At 35.0% G+C, this 24902-nt stretch overlaps 1 long non-coding RNA gene across 2 annotated transcripts in view; it reads right to left on the reverse strand.

The window, feature by feature from the left end:
* Window positions 1-24591, reverse strand: part of LOC133338227 (uncharacterized) — a 30995-nt gene extending 6404 nt beyond the window's left edge. The window contains exon 1 of one of the 2 annotated variants that reach the window (XR_009754626.1): window positions 24502-24591. This is a non-coding gene — a long non-coding RNA (uncharacterized LOC133338227). Of the gene's footprint in view, window positions 1-24490 lie in introns of both variants that reach the window. The other variant, XR_009754625.1, reaches the window with a different exon arrangement.
* Between the last annotated feature and the right edge of the window lie 311 nt (window positions 24592-24902).

The following is a 24902-nucleotide window of genomic DNA, read 5'->3' on the forward strand; positions in this document are numbered from 1 at the left end:
GATAAACCTCTTTTATAAAATAACCAAGAAGATTCGTAATGATCCACTCGAAGGGACATCATAGTGCAATAAAATGGGACAAAAAAATAAAAATAATGCGCAAATTGGTTCTGAGCTGACAACATTTGGTTGTGTCTACGGGCAACTCCTGAAGATGGCGCAGTGGCATCATGAGATGTTGATTTTTTCAGGGCGGTACTCAGGAGTACACAATTTCCTTAGTTACAGTAGTAAACCACACTGGCTCCCCATAGCTTACCATTGAGCTGCCAATTACTTTCTAAAAGAGGATAACAATATCTCTTTTTCAGCCTCCCAATACAGCCGATCAGCGACATGATGAGTGTATTCCTATTTCACATCTTATGACTTAAAATTGTAAAAGGATGACGAATGTTACACCCCATATCGTGGGTAATGTGTGGTCAACCATTATATTTAGTGGAAGCTTTATTTCAATAAGATTTCCAGGCGCGTAGGTGCGCAGCTCTTTAAATTTGAAAGACCATATTCCGAAATGTTGTCTTCCACTTTATCTTTCCATCGAATTCGAGGTCTTCCCCTTCTGTGTGAGCCATCAGTCGGTTCGCTTTTATATGTCTTTTGATTTGGGACATCCTCATCTATTCTCACAACATGACCTAGCCAACGTAGTTGCTGCAGATCGATACGCCTGACTATGTCGATGTCCGAGAATAGATGGTACAACTCATGGTTCATTCGACGGCGATATTCACCGTCAACCCAGATCGGCCCTTAGATCTTTTCTTTTCCCTCAAACACTTCAAGACCTGCCTCATCTGCTTGCAAAAGTACCAATTCTGCTGATCCATAAATCCGCACGGGTAGTATCAGCGTCTTGTATAGTGTGAGTTTGGTCTGCCGAGAGGTGGCTTTGTACTTGAATTGCTTACTCAGACCATAGTAGTATCTGTTGGCCAACACCAATCTTCTACGGATTGCAAAGCTTTTGTTATTAGTTTTGTTTATGGCGGTACCGAGGTATATAAATCGTTCACTACCTCGAAGCTGTTGTTTTTAAGTTCCACAAGTTAACTGCTGACCTTGTGTCAGTTAAAGTTATCATGCATAGTCGACGAACAGTTGGTATGTGGTAATATGTTTTTCGTGGGTCTTTTCCAGTATTTGGCGCAGAGTGAAAATCTGGTCAATGGTGGATTTGCCAGGTCTGAAGCCGCATTGGTATGGTCCAATAATGCCATTGAACATTGGCTTCAACCGTTCACACAGCACACTGGATATCACTTTATATTTGATAAGAAGAAGGCTAATTCCTCTATACCAGAAGCTTTGTAAAATATTCCTTATAGGTCGGGAGAAATCCAGATGGACTTGTGTATATCGAGATGTTTGAATCCGGTGTTTTTTCCTGCCGCGAAGTCAATCAACCTCATGCCGTTGTCTGATGTTTCTTCATGGAGGCTGAATTTTCCGACAATGGGACCAAAAATATTTTGCATTAAAATCTCCTATCGAAGGCCTTCTAGTCGTCATTTTGATCTTCTTCCATGGTTCGAGAGAGAGAGAGAGACTTAACCGTTCTCCACAAGTTTGTATAGACTCTGTGGTCTAAACACTTTTACGACTTACGATCGATGATGAGTTTGTTCTTTTCTTAGGGGCAGCAGTAGTGATGATTTTACGGAAATTCCTCTCATCCGATCTCTGATATTTTGTCAATCAGCATGTCAATCTCATGGTTCAGGAATGTACGGTGTTTAAAGTCTTGAGGTTTGTTGTTTAAGATGATTGTAGGAAATTGGTCTGGTTGAGTTGCCAGGTCATAAATGTTCTCGGCCAGCGTTGTACCCTTCTGGTCTGCTTCGGCTATTAAGTAGAGCTGTTCCGAGTATTAACCTCACAGAAGCTTTTCGGTAACACAGGTGTCAAGGGTCGGTCCCTAGGTCTACGAGTCTAGCCAGAGGTTTCGATTTTGCGCCCGTAGAGGAAATCTTGCTGGATTGTATTGGCGTGGAATTGAATTGCAAAAGGGTGTCTGACTAATAGAAAATCTGGAGTTTTATATTGGAATTTGAAGCATTATATGCTTATTGATGAGAGAGAAGACCGGAAGGTAGAAACCCACGTAATTTAAACGCTTCTGTACCTCTTTAGTCAAAATGCCATAACTTATGGTGGGCATTGATATTCCCTGGCGGTTACTATCTTCTAACAGTATAATTAAATGCGGTAAATAAAGCCATACATCGGCATTAAGCACCACTATTATGGCAGTACAACACTTCTCGTTCGATGCTTCTGCATACTATTATAATCATCGTCCTCGGTTAGATTTTTTCTGGATCGCAGCGGCTATTCGTGGGTGTTTTAGTCACTCGGGAATATAATTCCACCCCCCCCATAATACAAATAACTTTCACCTATTGGATGAGGTGGCAACATTTGGTCGTAGTCTTCTTTCTATTCAGCTGGAAAACACATCGACACATTTCACCTATACGTCGACTATAAAGCCGCTTATCGACAGCCCTTTCAGAGGTGTTTAAAGCCATGTCTGCGTTCGAAACGAAACGAGGATTCGACATAGTGAACAAATTGACATTTGAACAAATTGAAAATGAGTCTGCCAAAGTAGGTCTGGTATGGTATCAACGCACAAGACGTCCAGTAGACTCGGACCAACTGCGGAACTTCAATACTACAGCTTAGAGGTGGTCAAAACTTTTATATACCTTGGTACCGCCATAAATAAACACTAATGACATCAGTTTTGAAATTTGGAGAAGGATAGTGTTGGCCAACAGATGCTACTATGGTCTGAGTAAGCAATTGAAAAACAAGGGCACCTTTCGCCAGACTTAATTCACACTGTACAAGACGTTGATACTACCCGTGCTGTTGTATGGATCTGAAGCATGTGTACTTGCGCAAACAGAGTGTTTGGGAGAAAATCTTGTTTAAGCTCGGCTTAATGTTCTGTACCAAGCCAGAGTGTTTGAGAGAAAATCTTGTTTAAGCTCGGCGTAATGTTCTGTACCAAGCCAGCTAAGAAGAAGCTTTTAAAGAGAATACAGAATGATTTCATTCACATAAGAACAACATATATTTTGCACTTAATTATTATCTGAGTTTTGGTGGTACATACACATTTTTAAAATTCCGTTTTTTTTGTACTTCTCTTTTGAAATGATTACAAAAAAAAAAAATATGTCAATGAATAAATGAAGTGCAAGTAATGACAAAAATAAATACTCAGCAGGAGGTGATGATTTTTTTCTTCCATTTCTTTTTCTCACAATGTCGTCAACATCCCATCCCTAGAGTATTTCGCTACAACATTCAACTTCTATTGTTCTTTGCATTTTCGCCCAAAGAAATGCTCTTTTTTCAATAAGAAAAAATTCACATTTTACGTGTGTAAGGATAGACCTCAAAAATAATAAATTATTAGCTGTTAAAAACAGAGTTTTGCATTTATTTGGATAATTTTATTTTAGCGTAAAAATACTGCTCTTAAATACACTCTTTTTAAGTCCAAATTAGTCCAAAATTATTTATTAATTGGGAAAAATAGCTTTTTAAGGGGACCCCCCCATTCTCGGGGTCAAACATTTTTTTGATTTAATTCGAATCTACACTAATTCTAGAATGTCCCTACAAAATTTCAAGTGAAAATCACAAGAACTCTTGAAGATATATCCGATTTATTGTGTCAGCATCAAGTGACGGCTGAAGGGCTTCTCAAACTTTAAACGCGTTTTTCTCTCAACATTTTTTGCGAATGGCGGGCACGATAACTCAAAAACTAATAATCCAATCGGTTCAAAATTTTGCAACGTTTCTCTGGGAGTGTATAGCTCTCGTATGAACTAGGATAAAGCCAATCGGTGAAGATCTTCCTTATTTTTTAACTTGGTTTTTGATAAAAATCGGCGATTTTCCAAAAATATTTTTTTAAAGGTCCACCATTTTGTTAATTTTAGAGCGAAGTCAATAATCCTAGTTCATACGAGAGCCAGACATGTACTCTTTCTAACACCGTTGGAATTTTCGGATTCCGATGTTCCAGTGAGAAGTTATCATGCCCGCCATCAAAAATAAGGACTTTTCTTTAATTACAAAAAACAACAACAAAACAATAACAAAAATTTTTTGTAAATTATTTTTCTTCTCTTTTAAATCTTCAAATATATATGTGCAAAGTTACAAACCTTAACAAGCATTGGTATTGATTTACCAGCCCATTGAAAATCTTGAAAAATTAAAATCGAGAATGGGTGGGGTTCCCTTAAGGAGCGGCACGACCTTGGTTGTATTTTTTGAGGACCTAAAACACATATGATTTATTTAAAGCGCTAATACAGCTCTGGATTTTAAAATGATGTTTTTTTTAATGTGACTAAAATATACGTAGTTTTTTTTTGTTAATATTTCATCAGGGGCCTTTCACTGGTTTTTTTTTTAATATTTTTTCAAAGACCTATTACCGGCGTAAATTTTTTTAAATATTTCTTTTGGTACACAGGCCATAATATATAAAAATATTTTTTCAAACATTTAACGCTGGCGTTTATTTTTTAATTATATTGACAAAAAAACTTTGATATATATCTTCATCCGTAAAATAAGAATATGAATATATTATAATAATGGCGATAAAGTTGCACATCTTCGCAAAATATGAGAAAAATAAAAAAATATAGGAGATTACATCAATATTTTCATTATATTAATGATATACACACACACACACACACACACACCAAAAAAATACATAATTTCCAAAAACTCCATACCATATGCCATTAAAGCGCATCCGATTTCGGTCTGCACCAAAAAAATACATCGATCTATACCGATTAAGAACCATGGATGTGCCAGCTCGCACTATTTTTGAGATAAATTGGGTACATCTATCTTTCGGCTGAAGTTTTTAAAGTTCTCTTTTCGAAAAAGATCAAAATCCGTATGAGGTCATTTATTGAAGCGGAAATGATCCACAGAAAACGCAAATAAATCCGCGATATTTTCAAAAACATTTTTTGCTAAATTTCGTGTTTTTGGAAAGTTCCCGCCGTTAGCGCTTAGGGATTTTGATTTTTTTTTATTTTTTGTAATATTTTTTTTAGTTGAAAATAGATTAAGCTACAGATTTAAACCAAAAAAAAAAATTAAAATTTAATTTATATATATATATATATATTAAATTTTATTTTTTTTAAGTTGCAATTTTTTAATTTTTTAGACATTGTTTATTTCATTCAGGAAAACATGATTAAGTTGGAATATTTAATGTTTCTCATTCTTTGGGGCTAAAAATATATTAAACTTTAATAATAAAAACATTTTTTAAACATTTATTTATTAATTTTTTTAACAATATTTTTGGCCTTATTCAGACTTCATACATTTCAATTGTTTTCATAACAAACATTTAATTATAAATACAAAAAAAGGAAAAAATACAAATCGAAATATGAAACTATTATTACTATTGTAATAATAGTTTCTTATTCCGATTTGGATACACATTTTTTTGTTTGCCTTGTGGTTTGCCTAAGTTTGAAATCAAGGGATCTGATAAACACAAAAGCGGATGCATTAAGTCTTTCATTTATTTAATCGGGATGTCTTTCGCGTATGGTGCTCACGGAAATTGCGGTAATCTTCTCCGGGCTTCTAACGCTTCTTCCGACATTTTTCCTAATTGAAGTGGTGATACTTTAATTATATCGGCTCCATGTATTAAGATTTTATGTATGGAACACCGCATATAAAACCAAGGATACAGTAAGTTCTGCGGTCTGTAAAGCATATTGCCTAAAAGATTCAATATCGACTTTGAGCCCGCAAAAAATGAGATTCTGCTCACTCCGTTCACCAACATTAAATTCTGATAGAAGAATGAGCTTCTTCGAGGCGCGTAACAATATGATCTACCATATCTTTTAAAGGCACTTGAGCTGAATAGTTCGTAAATTGGACTCCATTTGGATAACATGTTAGTTTCGTTTTGATGGAATATTCGTCAAACTTCTTATCGGGTGTTCCGCGATTAGTCAGTGGATTAACTAATAAAAGTTATCCGTCTAACCACTACTTGTTGTTTTCTTCAAATTTGTGGCTGCTTCTACGATGGAATTTCCATTTCTCAGCCAATTTTGCTACAAATTTTCTATTTTTTTATTATTAGATGAAATTTATTAGCATCGCACATGTTAATATTAATAATATTATTAAATATATGAGTTTCAATGACAGAAAAATTTTTAGTAGACATAGGCTCGTTGCGCCATAGTAAATAAACTTCTCGTCTGAGCATCGACATTTTTCCTAAAAAATGCAATATCATGTAAAGTTGCAGGTGGCTGCAGATCATTTGGACATTTTACAATCACAAGACGACATAGTAATTAAAAAAAACACATTCTAGCGCGAATACACACGAATATCAGAAGTTCCGGTCTACGGAAGTCTTACTTTGGATTTTTTCAAGCAGATGAGTGGTATAGTACACTTGAACTATATTTTTTCTACAACACTTTAGCACAGGTCACAAACAAAATTTTTTTTAGTTAATACATACCTCTAACAATAAATAAATCAACTTTGCATTCACTTAATTGAGACAAATGCAACTTTAGAGAAAATTTGGCAATGCAAAGAAAACACGTGTTGAAGCTTAGTTATGCATTGGCTGAAACATATGTTGTGTTTGACAGCTCACAGCTGTTCAACTAGATCATATCAATCAGAATAGAATCGATATATTAGATCAGTGGGATAGTAGTAATCGATAGAGATACAATTTTGGCGCAATTAAACACTTTGAAATTTGAATTAAACGACGCTAGATCGTCCATTTCGCCCACAGTGCGTTCTAGTAGATGGATTTTCACCAAGAAGATTTTATATCATCCGAAACGTAAAAAACCTTATTGATCGCGGGTACCCATATCATTCAGTTGACAGATCTAAAAATTTGGCCCGAAAAATAGGTTTTTTAGAAATTTGATCGCACAAAACTTCCACCTTCGGTGAGTATTACTCTGAAGCTGTGCATAATACACACACAAAATATATATCACATTACTCAGATTCGCGACTACAATAATCTTATAATCGATTTATAGAAATTCCTGTTTGTGCATTAAAACTAGAAGTAAAATTCAAAAACAGTCAAAATCGAGCTTCAAAATGTCAGCATCATTTAAATGTAGATGCAGTTAAAATTTTGAAAAATGATACAAAAGGGACGTAGTCCCCATTTTGTTAGCTCTTAGTTTTACTTTGAAATGAGTGGCTTAATCACAAATCGATAGAGAACCTTAAAAAAACTGGTTCGCCTCAACCTGTTTTTTCACATTTTTTTACATTGAAGTAGACACAGCTTCCACGCATATACACTTAGGAGGTCAATATCATTAACAGTTTGCAACGACAGTTCAATTAACCCAAAACTATTCACTTTTTTCATATACTTAAGTATTTCCCGAGTTATAAAGGAGTGAACCTCCGCTTCAGCTATGTTAAAAAATTGGCAATATTGCCCATATACACATTTTTTCTATACCCTATGAGAGATGATGATTTTTTTAAATACTTTTTCAAAGTTTCGACATAAGAGTATGTTTTTTTTAATATCTTTTCGAGATCCTTCACAGACGTGTATTTTTTTTAATCTTTTTGTAATGACATACGACTGACGTAGATTTTTTAAAAATATTTTTTATGAAACTAATATTGCCGTTATTTTAAATCGTAGTTTTTATATCCTACAGAACTATGTTGTCAGGGTATTATAGCTTTGTGCAGCCCCAAGAGTTTGTAACGCCGCGAAATATATGGGTCTAGACCCACCTTTAAGTATACCGATCGTCATATCTCGACTAGCTGAGTCGATCTAGACATGTGTGTCCGTCCGTAATTTGTAAACACGATACAGGCCACAGTTATGGACCAATCTTCACGAAATTTTGCATGTAGGATGGATTCTGACTAATGAAAACCCCTATTGTTTTTGATAAAGATCGGTTAATATTTAGTGGATGAAATGGACCAAATACTTAATTTTTGTCCGTTTTTCCGGTCGCTCCAGAAGGGGATTGGGCCAAAGAATAAGCATGCCTATTTTGATAAGGATTGGTCAATATTTAGCGGGTCAAATGGACCCTGACTTTTGTGTGAAAAATTACAAAATTTGTATTCTATGGCGTATATATTTGCTAATGAAGCACCTATACCCGAGAAGTTGACCGTATGTTGAAGAGGAGTGGTTGACCTTTAAATTTATACCAATTATATGGTCGCATGTACTCAGATGTGGGAGTTACACGTAAATATTTACAGGTGCTTACGTATTCAGATATTATTTAGTACCCCATTACCACACTAGAAGGCGGAAATATAGCGCTGATCGCCTTGAAATTTTCCATTAGATTCCAGTTATGCCTATAATTTTCGGTGATGATCACATAATAATTTTGGGATGAAGTGGACCGAAAACTTATTTTTTTTTGTTTTATTCGTTTCGACCCATAGCATACAATTGAAAGCCCAACATCACAACATAACCCATGGTAAAGAGAATTTGGACACGTATACTGAATATTAGAATTAGATCGCGAAATATTGGCAAAGCTCTGAATATAGAACCATAGAAAGTTAGATTTTCATGGAAGTTGTGTAGTGTATCATATGGTCGGCCCCGTCCGACTATACCGCTCCGCTCACTGGTTTTTTAATATTTTATGAGTGACCTATCACTTGCTTCGATTTTTATACCCTTCATCACACTGTGGTACAGGGTATTATGTCTTTGTGCATATGTTTGTAACAGGCAAAAAGAAACCAGATAGACACATGGTTCTTTTTGAAAATATGCATAGAATCACTTTCTGAGTCGATTTATGCATGTCCGTCCGTCTGTCCATGTATTTTTGTTAACAAAGTACAGGTCGCATTTATGATCCGATTTGGATGAAATTTGGCACAGTTCATTTATTTGGTCCAAGGACGAACCCTATTGAAATTGGGAAAAATCGGTTCAGATTTAGATATAGATCCCATATATAGTTTTGTCCGATTTTTTGTGAATGATACACCAAACTCCCAAAAATTTGTCCGATTGGAACAACATTTTGCACAGAGTATTGCATTAGATCCAGACTGATGTCTGAGAAGATTTTTTAAAATCGGTTCAGATTTAGATATATAGTACACCAAAGAATCCAAGTCTGTCCGTTTGACATGCAATTTTTCATTGATTTCAGAATGGTATGTGTATGGGGTTTTTAAATTGTTTCAAATATTTGCCTAGATAGCACATTTGATTTCACCCGATTTTATCTCAATGGTCCTCCAAAGATTCTATGACCTTTCTATCCACAGGATGTAGATATTAACATGTCTTGCATGTATCCAAAATGGTGAAGGGTATCATATAGTCGGCCCCGTCCGACTTTTGAACTTTCCTTACTGCTTTTTCATTTATTATATTATTCTTCAATAGCCTATTACAGGCGTAAATGTTTAAATAAATAAATTTTGAAGAGAATATTTCCGCAACCTAAACAAATACCTAGATTTTTTTTTTTCAATTTTTTTGAGGGATTTTTTTTTTGAATTTTTTGAAGAAGATTTTTTAAGGACATATGAAACATGCATGGTTTTTTAAGAATATCTTTGTCAAAGATCTAATACATGCAACCCACAATATTTTTTTATTTAGAAGTGTTAATTTCTACATAAAGTTTTCAAAGCTTTAAAAACATATATAAATTATCAACATTTCCCAGGATATTTAACCCCTGCCATGAACCATCTTAAAGCAGACACATTAAAGTAATAACATTGACGTTTAACAATTGTTTTTTTTTTCATATTTTGCACCCTTCTTTCTGAGGACGAGAAGACACCTCACCACCACATCTTCACCGCCGTCATCATCAGAATATCTGATGTTGTTTGCAACAGCTTTTATAACCATTCATGTGGAACATTATGAATCTTGGGCACAGGCAGGCTGTCGTTGGCCAGGGTGGGCACAAAAAAAAAAAGATATGCAATTTTAGATATGAATTTCGTAACACTAGACGTCGTGTGTGTGTGCGCAGGAAAAATGAGCAAAGCAAACAATTTTAATTTTTCTGTTTGCCTTTCAGGTTTTGCAATGGCTTGCATTCTCCTCCCTTTTTAAAAATGCAAGTTAAGCCAGTTTTGTTTTTGCTTTTTTGAAAATTTATTATAAAATTCCAGAACCAGTTTGAAAACAAACAATTTTCCCTTCTCAACAATAAACAGTAAAACTTTTTTGTTTTTTTGGACACACCCACAAAGGGGGCAATGCACATATGAGCAATTACTGCTCTACAAATGGGCAGGTTTTAGATAGGATTTTGATTTCTTAAAGGACTATATAATATGCATAGAAAATTAGACCAAAATATATGTCAAGTTGTTGCAGGTTTCACTGTAAATTGTATTTCATTTCATTACCGCAACTCATCTCTGGCAATCTGAAAGATTTCTGACATATGTTATTAGTTAGCATTCAGCCGGGGCTACATTTTGAAAGACATAAATGTCATGTTTTTATGACAACTCTATTACGATTTTGTGGTATTCGATTGCAGCACTATATGTTTAAAATGTGAATTTTTCAAAGAATATTTTTAAACAATTTTTTAGTAGAGTCAGGACGTTGTGGAAATTTTTATTATTGTATTGGCCAAAAATATGTAATCAATTGTTATTGTTATTGGTAAAAGCGTAGATATTTGGAAATTTGTTTCTAATCCTTGCTTGAGATATGTTCTGTTTTTATTGTTAATTCACGCTTGAATGATTTTAGAAATCGTCCTATTGAAAATTTTCAAATACTTTGTTTCCCCAAAAATATTTTAAAAGCCGGAAGTCTTTAAGAAGGGGCATCGTTTATGGTATAAGAACAAAATAAGTTTTTTTATATACGATTTCCAAAAGAATACGAATTCACCTCAAATTTTTTAGACAATAGCAGACCTTTTTATGCAATTTATTTCATTCGATAACATTTTTTTTTTTGTTCTGCATGATTTACTTTTTCTATCATTTTCTTGTCATTATCGTCATTAAAAGCAAAGAAGAAATGGGGATGATTTTCCTGTTTTTAAAATAGCTTAAAAGAAAAATATTGTCAACACTTCAAGCGCACAATTTTGAAATTTTAAGTTTTGATTTATTAATGGAAAAAATCTTTTTATTTGCAGATAGAATAAAATGGATCTCATTTAAAATACTCAGGTATGTATTTTATTTTGAAGATTCAACAATTTAAAAAAAACTTTGTTCGTCATAAAATTAGTGTAATGATTTCAAAATATTTCCCTTTCGCCCCTTCCAATGGGTATATTATGTTTAATAAACATCAACTATTTCAAAACTATTTCTCTAAAAACTTTTAACACTCAATATTTTAGTAAATGTAGTTTTAGATTGTTTTCCAATAACATTGAAGCTTATTTTAAAAGTTTTCAAACTAAATATAAATTATTATGTGTAGTTTTGAAATATACAAACATCCCCCTTCATAAAATTGTATTAGTTTATAATAAACATTTATTATATGATTCCTCCGATTGACTAGTTGCTCATATTTGAGGAGATGTGAGACAAGAAACTTTTAATGGGGGAAAGAAAAATGTATACACTATGTGGGTGGGAAGTTGTGGAGGAAAAAAATAAAAATTAATAAAGATTCTAAAACAATATTTTAAAAATATAAAGGTTAATGTTTGTCCTTAAACATATTTTTTTTAAATCGGCGCTTGTCATTGTTCTTATAAAAAAATAAATTGTAAATGGAAAGTAGGGGAGACTGGGGCACCTTCGGCACTTTTTTTTTAGAGCTCTATATCTCAGTACTTATTCAACATATATAACAACTTTATAGCTGATTATTGCCCTCTGACACTTAATTATAAAAAATAGTACCAAAAAGATATAAAAAATAGTATTAGTTAACAAATTTTACAGTTTTATAAAAAAAGTCAAATTCGCGGAATGTGCCCCAACCCGGGGTAGCTTTGGCATTTGATGGGGCACATTCGGCACCATAGTCATAGCCGGGTAATTGTCATCGCTATCCGTCTGGTTGAAATTTGAATGTAGGGCTTTATTTATGAATTATAGGGCTTTATTTTCTAGCGGCGAACGTTTACATCTCAAGGTCGCACACACCATCAGAAATAGGGGTTTTCTATCGCATTTTCGTCAATACAAGCACGTTTGATCTTATATATATGCAATTTCGAGCCATAGTAAAGGATTAGTTTTAAAGACAAACTCAAAAACATTTTAAGGAAATAATATTGCACAATCTCTATATGGCCGAATGTGCCCCACTTTAAAATGCCGAATGTACCCCGAAATGTACATTTTTTTTTTTATAGTTTTGTAAAAACATTATATTTTTAAATATTTCTATTTTTTTCATTGTTTTTTTTTTTCGATCAGTTTTGAAATATCTATAAAAATAAAAACATTATATTTTTTTTTAAATATTTCTATAATAATACACATCACGTATAATTGGAACTACTAATGATTTAAAAAAATTTAATGTTACAAAACCACTTTTTAATAATATTGTCTTAAAATTTAAAAAGTTTTATATTATTATGCAATTAACCGGTGAAAAGTAAAAGGAAATACTTACATGAATTTTGAAAATGGAAATCAAAATATTACAGAAATATCTATAAAAATACAAACAACCGTAGGTTCAATGAAAAATACTGTATCTAAATAAGCTTATTAGCTAGAAATTTCAAACTTTGTGTCAGTTATTTATTTCGATATTCGATACCTATGTATCGAAACTAGAGGTGTACGGTGAGAGCTTCATATCGAAAACGCGATTGCCGAAGGTGCCCCAGTCTCCCCTACTTAAAAATCATAGTTACGAAGGACAATAATTTTTTTTAATATCTGTAAAAAATATATTTTAAACATCCACGCTGTCATCACCACTTTGAACAAGTATTTTTAAAAAATCCGAACTTGTTATAGGTCCTTGTGTGTGCTTGAAAATATATTTTTTTAAAAACTCAAGTTTCTGTTAAACCTTTGAGTTAATATGTTTACAGATTCCACGCATATAATTAGTCATATATAAAAATATTTGACCTATTAAAGTCCCTGAGGAAACATTTTTAAAAACTTTACTCTTATGATAGGTATTTCAAAATTCACGTTTTTGTTGGATAGGTTTGAAAAGTATTCTTTTAAACAACATCAATTTTTATGTTAAGTCGTTGAAAAAATATATGTATTTTAAAAATATAAATCCAGAATTCTTGAACAAAATGTTAATAAATCCCCGTTGGGCTTTGCAAAATTATTTAAAAAATTCTCGCTAGTGTTAGGTCCTTGAAAATATATTTTTTAATAAGTTACGTCTGTCTTTAAAAAACAAATTTGGCTGGGCTATAAGGTCCTTAAAAATTATTTTAAAAAATACCATATATAAAAATCCACCATTACATTAGGTCCCTGAAAATATTAAAAAACCAGTGAGCGGAGTAGTATTGTCGGACGGGGGCGACCATATGATACCCTACGTAACTATCACGGAACCCGATATGGAAACCTTGTTGAATTCTTACAAAGCTATAGGTCGATTTGCGGTCTAGCTGTGCGGTACCAGTGTGGTCTGCGAATACTAGTGTTACGCAATGGAGAAGTATTCAGATCTGTCAGAACACCGCCCTGAGAACTGCGACAGGGTGCCTGCTCATAACACCAGTGGACCATCTTCACAATGAGAGGAAGGTCCTTGACTTACATCAGCATAGCAATATGCTTACATGGCAGTTCCTGCTCGGCTGCTTCAGGAACAATCATCCTAACCATCATATGGTGGATAAGAATCCTCCACCCAGGCACGTCAGAAAGGATCTGCATGATTTAGAGAGAGAGAGGTCGAACGTTAAAAAGGGAGTTCTAGATCATGTTACCAATCGTGCAGGTCTGAATAGCATTCATATTAATGCAGTTGCCGCAGCGCTGAACGAATACAGAGTGAATACCGTTGTTTGACCCTATTACGTTAAGGATGGTGTATTCGTTTCAATTCGGATTGGGCATAGATTGATAACCTCATACCACACTGCACTCATTCAATTGCCCTGCCAAATTTATCTGATTTAATCCTGAAGATCTGTGATTGCGATATTTGCACCCTCTTGACTGATTAGAGCTCCTCTTTCTTACCCTGGCATATTTACCGAATTTAGTTTTCTCGGGGTGAATATTTACGCCATAACATTATTTTTTTTTTAATTTTAAACAGAAATGTCTTGGTTGATTCGATACGCTGATTATTGGCCGATTATTATCAAAACAGCCCTTCTAGTTAGTTGTCCAGATTCCCTTTGACATGGAAAATTTGTTATGTTCCCTCAATGTTATCGCCTAAATACCATCTGATCATTACCGATTTAAAGTCTTCGACATTGACCATAATCGGAACCTTAGGCAAAGTATCCTAGCAATCAGCGCATAATTTACGCCGGTATCATTTTAAAGGTGAACCACTCTCCTTGGATATACTATCAACTCCTCGGATCTATGTCCTTCAGGAGTAAATATATACGCTACAGAATACAATTTTTTTTTCATTTTTCACAAAAAAGTCTGGGTCCATTTGACCCGTTTAATATTGACCGATCTCTATCAAAACATCAGTCATACATTTTCTTTTGGCCAGATTCAAGCCTTCGTGTAAAATTTCGTATCCTCTAGAGCGACCAGAAAAACAGACAAAAATAACGATTTTGGGATGACCCCTAAATATTAACCGATCATTAACAAAAAACCAGTAGGTGTCTTGTTTGGCCGGAAACGGTCTTACATCCAACATTTCGTGAAGATTGGACCATAACTGTGGCCTGTATCGTGTTTACAAATTATAATGAACAGACGGACGGACACACATGTCTATATCGATTTACTAAAAGGTGTGTCTAGGAGCAATATTTCAAGACGTTACTAACTCTTGGGACCATATAAAGCTGTAATACCCTGACAACATAGTTGTCTTGTTGGTATACAAAATCAGATTTGCAACGAATTAAACTCATGAAATTTTTAGTTCCGAAATTCAACCTTCTAACGGATCAATTGAATAGTTCGCAGCCTATTATAATAAAACTCATTTATAGCAACACCTGTTTTCTTCACAACATACGCATTACAAGGGCGATAAGCTGAGTACTTATACTGAAATGCTCCCTAGCTTCCAAAGTAGCCTTAGTTTCGACAAAAATCGGTAAAGATTTTGATATAGTTCTGATATACACTCAGTAGAATAAGTCTGAGTACAACCTTACCCTTTACTCGAAAACCAAGTTTCTATACAAAATTTTATCATACGCTTGATTTTAGGTCTTCAAAAAAATCGATGGCGTTTGTATAGTTGTAGATCTGGCAACACTGTTTAAATCGATTAGTTTATGAAAAAAATCCTAGTTAACTGCATAGAAAAAAGTCTGCGTACAAAGAGTGAAATAGTGATTCCCCGCATTGTAGTTACACGAATTATTGAACAAGCGCATTTTCTTCGTTCGATGTTACAGAAGTAACTATTTTAAGAAGTTCTTGAGTTTTTAAAAACTTTCTATAACAAGAAAATTAACGATGCCCTCGAAGAAAAAACATGCCGTGAAATTGATCGAATTATTGGTAGAACACATTCTTCAATACAAAGAGTGGTAAAAATTTCCAATCGAATCCAATTGTCCACGTTCTGGCGGACCGCCAATACATACAAGCCGTGAAACGTGCAAAGTTTTGCCAAGTGTGCAACAAAATCCAACTCCTTCAGCATCGCAAATTGATGAACGCGTAAAAAACGTTTTACAAGGCCATCTGCCCTGACGCAATTCGAAAAATTCTGAAAAAGCTGGATATCATAGAAAGTCCTTCATATCTTTAATTAATAGAACTTTTGTACGCAGACTTCTTCTACTGAGTGTAGACTCCGAAAGTGTGTTCAATTAACCCGAAACTTTGCACTATCTTCCCAATTGAGACTAGAATGTGGTGTTTAAGTTTTGTGAAAAACGATTCAGTTTAAATATAGCTTCAATATATAGTCCCAACCGATTTCCTGTTAATTGGACTCATGGCATTAACTTAATATCTCTAGGAATACACAAACCTTGCAAAATGGAGGTATCACTCTTTAAAATCATTTCCCGATTTAATTAATATAGTATTTTCATTATTATTCTGGGACACATTCCGCAATTCACCTCTTATATACGTCATTGCGATTTTCTTCCCTTCGAATTATTTATTATAGTCTTTAGTTCGTACATCGCTTAGGCCTCTTTGTTCTAACAATTAAAATAAATAGTTTTGCTTAGACATGCCAGCATAGATTAGTTTATGGCATTGTAAATTTATAGCACATATTGTTCACACTTTATTAAAAATTTAATTTATGATTATGCGAAGGTGGCCAAAAAAGAACAAAAACAACAAAAACTCACAAAGAAATATTAAAATTTCGATGGTACTGTTTTTGTTCAAACACAATTTTTGATATCTTCTTGCATTTATCTTGCACTCATGCGACAATTTTAATTGTACGATGTCGAAGAACAGCAGGAAAATCATATTTTTTGAGAGGCAGGGTTGTGGTATTTTACTGCACCAGAAATCTATTGCATTGGCTGTGGTTGCGCCTACAGCTAGCAGCTGATGGTTAATGAGTTCAGGCGGAAAAATTATGCCACCACCACCAACACCGTCGCCGCCACCGTTGACTTTCATGGTGCTGACAGTTGTGTCAAACATAATTTTTGTAATTATGAAAAGACGGTTTAGTATTCCACGTATTTAATTTAAATAACGAAAACACTACACAGTTTCCACAAATGTGGAAAAATTTAGAACATTTCGAAAGTGATTACTTCATCCAAAATTTCCACGTTTCAATATAGGTCCATGCTTTGCCCCACATAAAGTTTAGGTATTTCAAGGCCTAGTCTCGTTTTTCATGCGGAGAATTATATTATTTGCCAAAATATGATATTATAGTGTAACTTAGCCACCTCTCGCCAGATTAAACCCACACTCTACAAGACGCCGTGCTGGTATATGGATGGGTACTTGCGCAAGCAGATGAGACAGCTCTTGGGATGTTTGAGAGAAAAATTATACGAAAGATCTTCGGCCGAACATGATTTTTTAAATTGGAAAAACTGCGCACAGGATCAATGCGACTGGAAATCGGCTTATGGAAAAAATTTTCTGTCTCGAGCCAACTAAGTACGTAAATAATTCTTGAATAGTCTGTGAGAACCGCTCCACCTCAATGGATGTGGCGAACGCGTGCATTTTTGAGGCTGTTCCCGTTTTTAATGTATACAGGAGCATTGTGATAGGAGTTGTGTTGCAGCATGCTGCCCCAGTACATCTCCCTGTGTGACTTAATTATCGTCGGAGGGAATAGGAGGCAATGCAGCAGGTTCCTCAAGATCAGCATGTACTTCTTATCATCATCTACATATGCAACACCACATTTTCCGGTTCAATGTCTCGAATACGCATCGTTCCCGCAGTTTAACTGCGATTGTCTCCTGAACAAAATCAGCGAAATTGTGGAGTTTATGAGTCGAATTTTTTTTCTTGTTGCTGCGACATAGATCACCAGAGACTTCATAATATCTGATCGCCATACTCCCTGAACCATGAGAATACAAATTGGCACGATTTAAGAGAAATTTTCAATCACTAATTCAGAGAGCTACCTCGGGCAGATCCTCGGATAGCCGATCTTCGGGTAGCTGAGAAGTATTTCGGGAAAATATTGGACGAATAACCGAAGTAAGATCAAGCCTTACAGCAGAGGCTATGATATTGACCAACGAACGATACGAGCATCGATGCATGACCCCTGAAGACCCAAGAGTGAGAGAACTTAATCTAGCAGAACTTAAAAGGCAACAGTCAAGGTGCGAGTACAAAAAAAGAAAAAAGTGGCTAGACCACCTGAAGCAATGCAAAATTGTAAATTAAGGGCAACGGTCGTGTCACTCTCGAATCCTGGATGGAATCCAGCAAGGTTGTCAGATAGTTCCAGATACTAATCGACAGTTTATAAAGCATTCCTAGAGTGGCAGGTCGTAGAGGAGTGTACTATGTTGGAGCCTCCCATCCAATCTGAACGCAATTTTAATGGTAATGCTTAAGCGCAACTGCATCAGCCCCGGCTTTCCGGCAGCCCAACACCAACATTGATTCCGTAAAATGCACAGTACTATAACAACATATGTAGAATTCAAAAAATTCATTCATTTTCTGCAAGACCATAAATGAAAAAATCTAAAATGCGTTTTAAATTTCCAATCGAAGAGTGTGTAAGAGTATTCATCCTCATTTTCTACACAACATAAAGTCTGATAGACAATTTTGTAGCTTTAATTCAAACATCAATGAGAATTATGGGAGGGTATACACGTCAACATAGCTAATATTCGGAGTTTATCCTATCTGAAGAATATTAAATTATCCGACATCAATTTGTCCATACTTCGACGGCTAAGAGAACATATTCCGACTGCCAAATACCCCAAGATACTTTATACTACTTTATAAAAAAAAATCGGGGGTATTTTTTTTATAAACGGAAATGGTGTTGAAATAGTTTCTATTATTTTCATATTTCAATATTTATTTATAGTAATTGTGTTTATTTAGAAATATGAATTTGCTGCATTTTGAGGTTGTCTGTCTCTGCGTTATTGTTATTGTCAACGAGGTAGCTAAGAATGACAGCTGTCGTCTTATCTTATTGGCATTAAATTACATAAACAACAAAAACAGGGTATAATCTTTTCAAAAATGTTTTGCTAGTTTTTGTTTTTTGGGTTTTGGAATATTTTATTTCTTACAATTGAATATTTTATTTTTGTTTTTGGTAATGGTTGCCAGCGTTAAATGAACTTTTCATTGTCATCATTAAAATAAATGAAAACTGAAAGTTGGAACCGAATAATTAATCCATTAAAAAAAAATCCGCTATACCCGTAGTTCACTATAAGAGTAAAAATTTGTATGACAAATATGTCTTAAAACCACGGGACTAGGAACATTTTATCTATAAATAAATGCTCGTTATAACCGGTGTCTTAATAACGACTTCGAAATTTCAGGAAAAAAGAATAAATTTGATGTAAAGTTCAGTCGGACGAACATTGTACTCCCTCTATACATTGGAAATACAGCCAAGTTGCTTGGAAAGAGTGGCCAAAAGTGGAAGGAACCTTTATATATGTTGACTGTGTGAAAAATCGACCTATATTAAACATTGTTTGCAACAAATTTTACACCCTCAAAGAATCCGGAAAGGCGAACTACGCCAACTTCGGTTGGAAAATGCGGCTATTCACAACAGGTTTAGGCCTGAAAATCTTTTTATAAATAGAAAGAAATACCTTTTTTAATTTCTTGTATTCGCCGAACCTTCGAAATTCATTGCATTTGCCGTAATGTGTGTACATAATTAACTTTTTATACCCTCCTGCCTTTTTATACCCTTCACCACACTGTGGTACAGGGTATTATGTCTTTGTGCATATGTTTGTAACAGGCAAAAGGAAACGAGATAGAATATGCATAGAATCACTTTCTGAGTCGATTTATGCATGTCCGTTTGTCTGTCCATGTTAAATTGTAAACAAAGTACAGGTCGCATTTATGATCCGAATTGGATGAAATTTGACCTATGCCAAACTTGTTTGGCCCAAGGACGACGAATCGGTTCAGATTTAGATATAGCTCCCATATATATTTTCGTCAGATTTAATGTAAACGGTCCCTATATGTCTTTCGATTTGGACGAAATTGGGCACAGCGTAATGAATTAGGTCTAGAATGATGTGTGAAGTGGTGCACCAAAGTCCCTATATATCATTCGATTTGCACGAAATTTGGCACAGCGTAATGAATTAGGTCTAGAATAATATGTGTAAAATTTCATAAAAATCGGTTCAGATTTAGATATAGCTCATATATATATTTTCGTCCGATTTTTTGTAAGTGGTGCACCAAAGTCCCTATATATCATTCGATTTGCACGAAATTTGGCACAGCGTAATGAATTAGGTCTAGAATGATGTGCGTTAAGTTTTATGAAAATCGGTTCAGATTTAGATATAGCTCTCATATATTTTTGTCCGATTTAAGGTAAATGGTGTACAAAAGTCCCTATATATCATTCGATTTGCACGAAATTTGGCACAGCGTAATGAATTAGGTCTAGAATGATGTTTGTAAATTTCATGAAAATCGGTTCAAATTTGGATATTGCTCCCATATATATTTTCGTCCGATTTTAGATAAATGGTGCACCAAAGTCCCTATGTATCCTTCGATTTGCACGAAATTTGGCATAGCGTACTGAATTAAGTCTAGAAATATGTGTTTTTAATTTCGTAAAAATCGGTTCAGATTTAGATATAGATCCCATATATATTTTTGTCCGATTTTAAATAAATGGTGCACCAAAGCCCCTATATGTTTTTATATAGAATAAAGAACTCAAAATGTGGCCGAATGCGCGAAACATAAAAAATAAGTGTAACCTAAAATGTGACAAGTTTCGATAAAATCGGTTTACATTTAGATATTTTGCTTTAAATTAATTTACATAATTTTGTCCTATTGTAAGAAGCAACTCTATATCTGACCAAAATTTATAGGTTGCAGAAAGACCTGTTTCATTTCATATTAATGATCCTTCAAAAATGCGACGTCTGTTAGGCTTCCATCTGTTGAATATACCCAAAGTGGTGAAGGGTATCATATAGTCAGAGGTTTTAGCCACTCTTTCCAAACTCATTCGGTGTAGCATTGTTCCACGTATGATTGGGACCTTCTAAGTGTCTATATACCTATGGTGGTATATTTCACTTGATAATTCTGAGACACTCTCTCTCTTCTGATTAGAATGCTTTCCATCTTTGACTATTCGTAGCCCAAGTCAATTTCTTATTTTTTATTACATTTTAATTTGAACAAATAATCGTAAAAATAATAATAAAAACTATAATAATTACATTCGATTTGTGTGACCCTCTAACCTAACAACAAATTAATAATATTAATTCATACTTTTTATTACTTTGTGTAAGTTTTTTTCATTTCTTCCAGATTAGAGCATCTCTCATAAAAAAAACTAACATTTAATCTGAATTTATTAATTATTTTCAAAACAGCGATTTGAAATTGAAATTATTTTAAATTACTTGGTATACACACAATCAGACGCACACATATTAACGCTAAGCCATACCACTTGCTGATAACAGACAGACAAGCTTGAGCTTCTTCATTAATCATTGGAAAAGGCAGAATAAATTTAGAACAAATAAAAAAAAATAAAATTTCTGAAACCTTGTCATCATGGCTACAGATGAAAAAACAAAAACGAAGAACTCAAAATCGATGATAACAAGGGTCCAATTTGACATTTCCACTCATGCGAAAAACCAACCAACAACAACAAATTTGCAAAAGAATTATATACAAAATTTATACAGGAAGAAAAAAAGCAGCAACAGCGGCAGCAACTATTGGGAACAATGACCCGACGATGTCATACCGGAATATACATAGGGAATATATTGCAAATTCAAAAGGAGATTAACAGTACATACATACATAGGTATGCGTATCTCTATGCAAGGTTTTATTTTTCACAACAGGTCGTCGACAAAAAAAAAATAAATAAAATAAAAGTCCCGCCAAAAATTCAATGGTGTCTTGTACGTATACAAAATCAATTGGAGATCCATCCCTGGTATATTCAGAATTAATTTAGTACAGTGAAAAAAAAAATTCCATTCAACGTCAAGAGCTCAGAGATTTTTTTCCCTACCGATCTCTTCTTTTTGTTGTTTTTGTTTTTCCTAGAGTGTGTGTATTTTAATTTCCAATCTTCATCCCTCTGGCCTGCGGGGGCTCGTTATTATGATTGAATTAAATCTCAATTAGTGTTGAGTATTGGAAAACAAACAAAAATTGTTCATTGTTGTTGTTGTTTTATTGTTACACCGAGTGAATTAACCTGCAGATTCAGATTCATTAAGTGGGATCATTGATGTATTTTTATTAAGTGGATAGCATATATTTGAGATTTATTTTTTCCTTTTAAGGCATACACAATGCTCTTGAGCTGTTGGTGAAGCATTCTTGAACAATGATACAAGTTAATCAAATTAAATGCCGATTTATGTTATGTTTTTCTTTTGTTCGAAAAATTTTCTCTCGGGAGTAAGAAAAAAATATTGAGTGCACAATTAATTATAAATAATTAATTTTATGTACATTTTTATGTAAGTCGTGAAATAAAACAGTTTTTCTATTTTTTCTTTAAAATTTTTTGAATAGCTTAGATGGATGTTAATTAAACATATTAAACTGAAATTATAGAAAATTGCCAGGAAGTTGGAAATTTGTTAGTTACCGGATAGTTACTTACATAGCTGGCTTGTTACAGAACGTTCGTTCCATAAGCCGAGCTTAAAAAAGATTTCTAGGCGCGTCGGTCTTTTGCGCCAATCTGAAAGACCACATTCGGCAATGTCGTCTTCCACTTGGTCTTTCCATCATATTCTTGGCCTTCCCCTCCTGCGTAAACCATCAGCTGTTTCGCTTTTATATGCCTTCTGGGCTGAGGCCTCTTCATCCATACTCACAACATGACCTACGTTAGCTAGGTCGCTGCAGCTCAATACGTCTAACAATGTCAATGTACGAGAATAGCTGGTACAACCCATGATTCACCGTCAACGCAGATCGGCCCATAGATCTTTTGGAGATTTTTTCTCTCAAACACTGCAAGAGCTGCCTCATCTGCTTGCACAAGTACTCATACTTCAGATCCATATAACAGCACGGGTAGTATCAGCGTCTTGTAGAGTGTGAGTTTGGTATGACAAGAGGTGGCCTTGCTTTTGAGTTGTTTGCTCGGACCATAGTAGCATCTATTGGCCATAACTATCCTTCTCCGAATTTAAAAAAAAAAACTGATGTCATTCGTTTTGTTTGTGGCGGTACCGAGGTATATAAAATCGTTCACTACCTCGATGCTGTAGTTTTCAAGTTCCACAGTTGGTCCGAGTCTACTATACGTCTTGCGCGTTGATACCATCAGCTTGGACTTCTCGCCATTTACAGCCAGTCGCACTTTGGCAGACTCCTTCTCAATTCGTTCAAAGGTGTCGATGTCGTCGCCGAGTAACATATGCTGTTTGGTGTACAGAGTGCAATTTCTGTTCACATTTGCATCTCGTATGACATTTTCAAGCAGGATGTTGAACAGGTCACACGACAACCTGTCACCCTGTCTGAATCATCGTTCGGTATTGAAGCGCTCCGAGAGGTTCTTTCCTACTTTAACTGCTGATATTGTACCAGTTAAAGGTATCCTGCATAGCCTAATTAATTTTGCAGAAATGCCAAATGCAGACATGGCTTTAAACACCTTTGAACGGATAGGGCTGTCAAATGCGACATTATAGTCGATGAATAGGTGGTATGTGTCGATGTGTTTTTCGTGGGTTTTTTCCCAGGATCTGGCGCAGAGTGAAAATCTGGTCAATGGTGGATTTTCCAGTCCTGAAGCTGCATTGGTATGGTCCAATGTCATTGACCATTGACTTCAGTTCCAGATCCTCAACACGCTGTCTGTATTTGTTACCTTCTTCATCTCTACAGGAAAATGTGCCTGCACCAAAGCCTTCGGTTTGGTGTTTTACTCGTTGGTAAAAATTTGCGGACTTAATTCTGATTCCTGTACATCTCGATTTGCTCACGCTCATGTTTTTCTTGTTTTTTCTCTTTTTTCTGAAAATACGTTTCTTCTTTCTCCTTTTCTCCCGATAATTCTCCATCGCATTACGTGTTGCTACTGTCTGCAGTGTTGTCCTATACGCTGCGTTTTTTCACATCAGTAGCATTACGACACTCCTGATCGTACCATGGGTTTCTTGGTGGTGGTTTTTGGTACCCAAGTTTTGTTGGGGCTACGTGATCGTGTAGGAATTGACATGGTTCGAGAGCTGAACAAAATTGCAATATGCCATTCGGCAAATAATGAAACGTGAGCTCGGGGTAAAGCCATTGAAATTCCAAAAAGTGCAAGAACTTATACCGCAACGGAAAGAAATACCGCAAAAGAGCTAAAGAGTTGCATCGCTTGGCCGAATGTGGTGAACTGCCGAATTTGGTTTTCTCCGATGAGAAAACATTCGTTGTCCAGCAGTTTGTAAACAAACAAAATGAGGTCAGCTGAAAATCTGCACCTTCGGCACCTCCAAGCGCAGGCCATGGTGAAAGTGTGGGCCGCCATAACAGCCGATGGTCGCTCTACGCTCGTATTAATCGACCGTGACATCAGAATAAATGCCGAATATTATCGCGAAAATATTCTGGAGGGTGTATTAAAGCCTCAGACAGCGGGCAAACATTTTGGCCGCAGACCTTGGACATTCCAACAGGACTCAGCACCATCGCACTCAGCACGCGACACGCAAAAATGGTTACAAAATGAGGTTCTCGCTTAATTTCCAGCGCACAATAGCCAACAAAATCTTCGGATACCAATCCGTTGGACTATTGTGTCTGCAGTATTTTGGAAAGAATGGTTGTCACTAAACAATATCGAAGTGTCGATCACCTCAAGCAAGCGCTTCGTCGGGAATAGGTCAAAATACTGCAGAGCAAGATTCGGGCAGCGTGTGACGGTTTCATTGGCCGTTTGAATGTCATAATTCGTGCCAAAGGTTACCAATTCGAACACATGAAAACGTATTCTAAAATTTAATGATATTTCCGACAATTCAATAAAATGAGAAAATAAAATGTAA

The sequence above is a fragment of the Musca vetustissima genome, unplaced genomic scaffold, assembly GCF_032173495.1.
Source record: "Musca vetustissima isolate MV318-11 ecotype Yass unplaced genomic scaffold, APGP_CSIRO_Mvet_v1 utg26128, whole genome shotgun sequence".
Taxonomy (NCBI): domain Eukaryota; kingdom Metazoa; phylum Arthropoda; class Insecta; order Diptera; family Muscidae; genus Musca; species Musca vetustissima.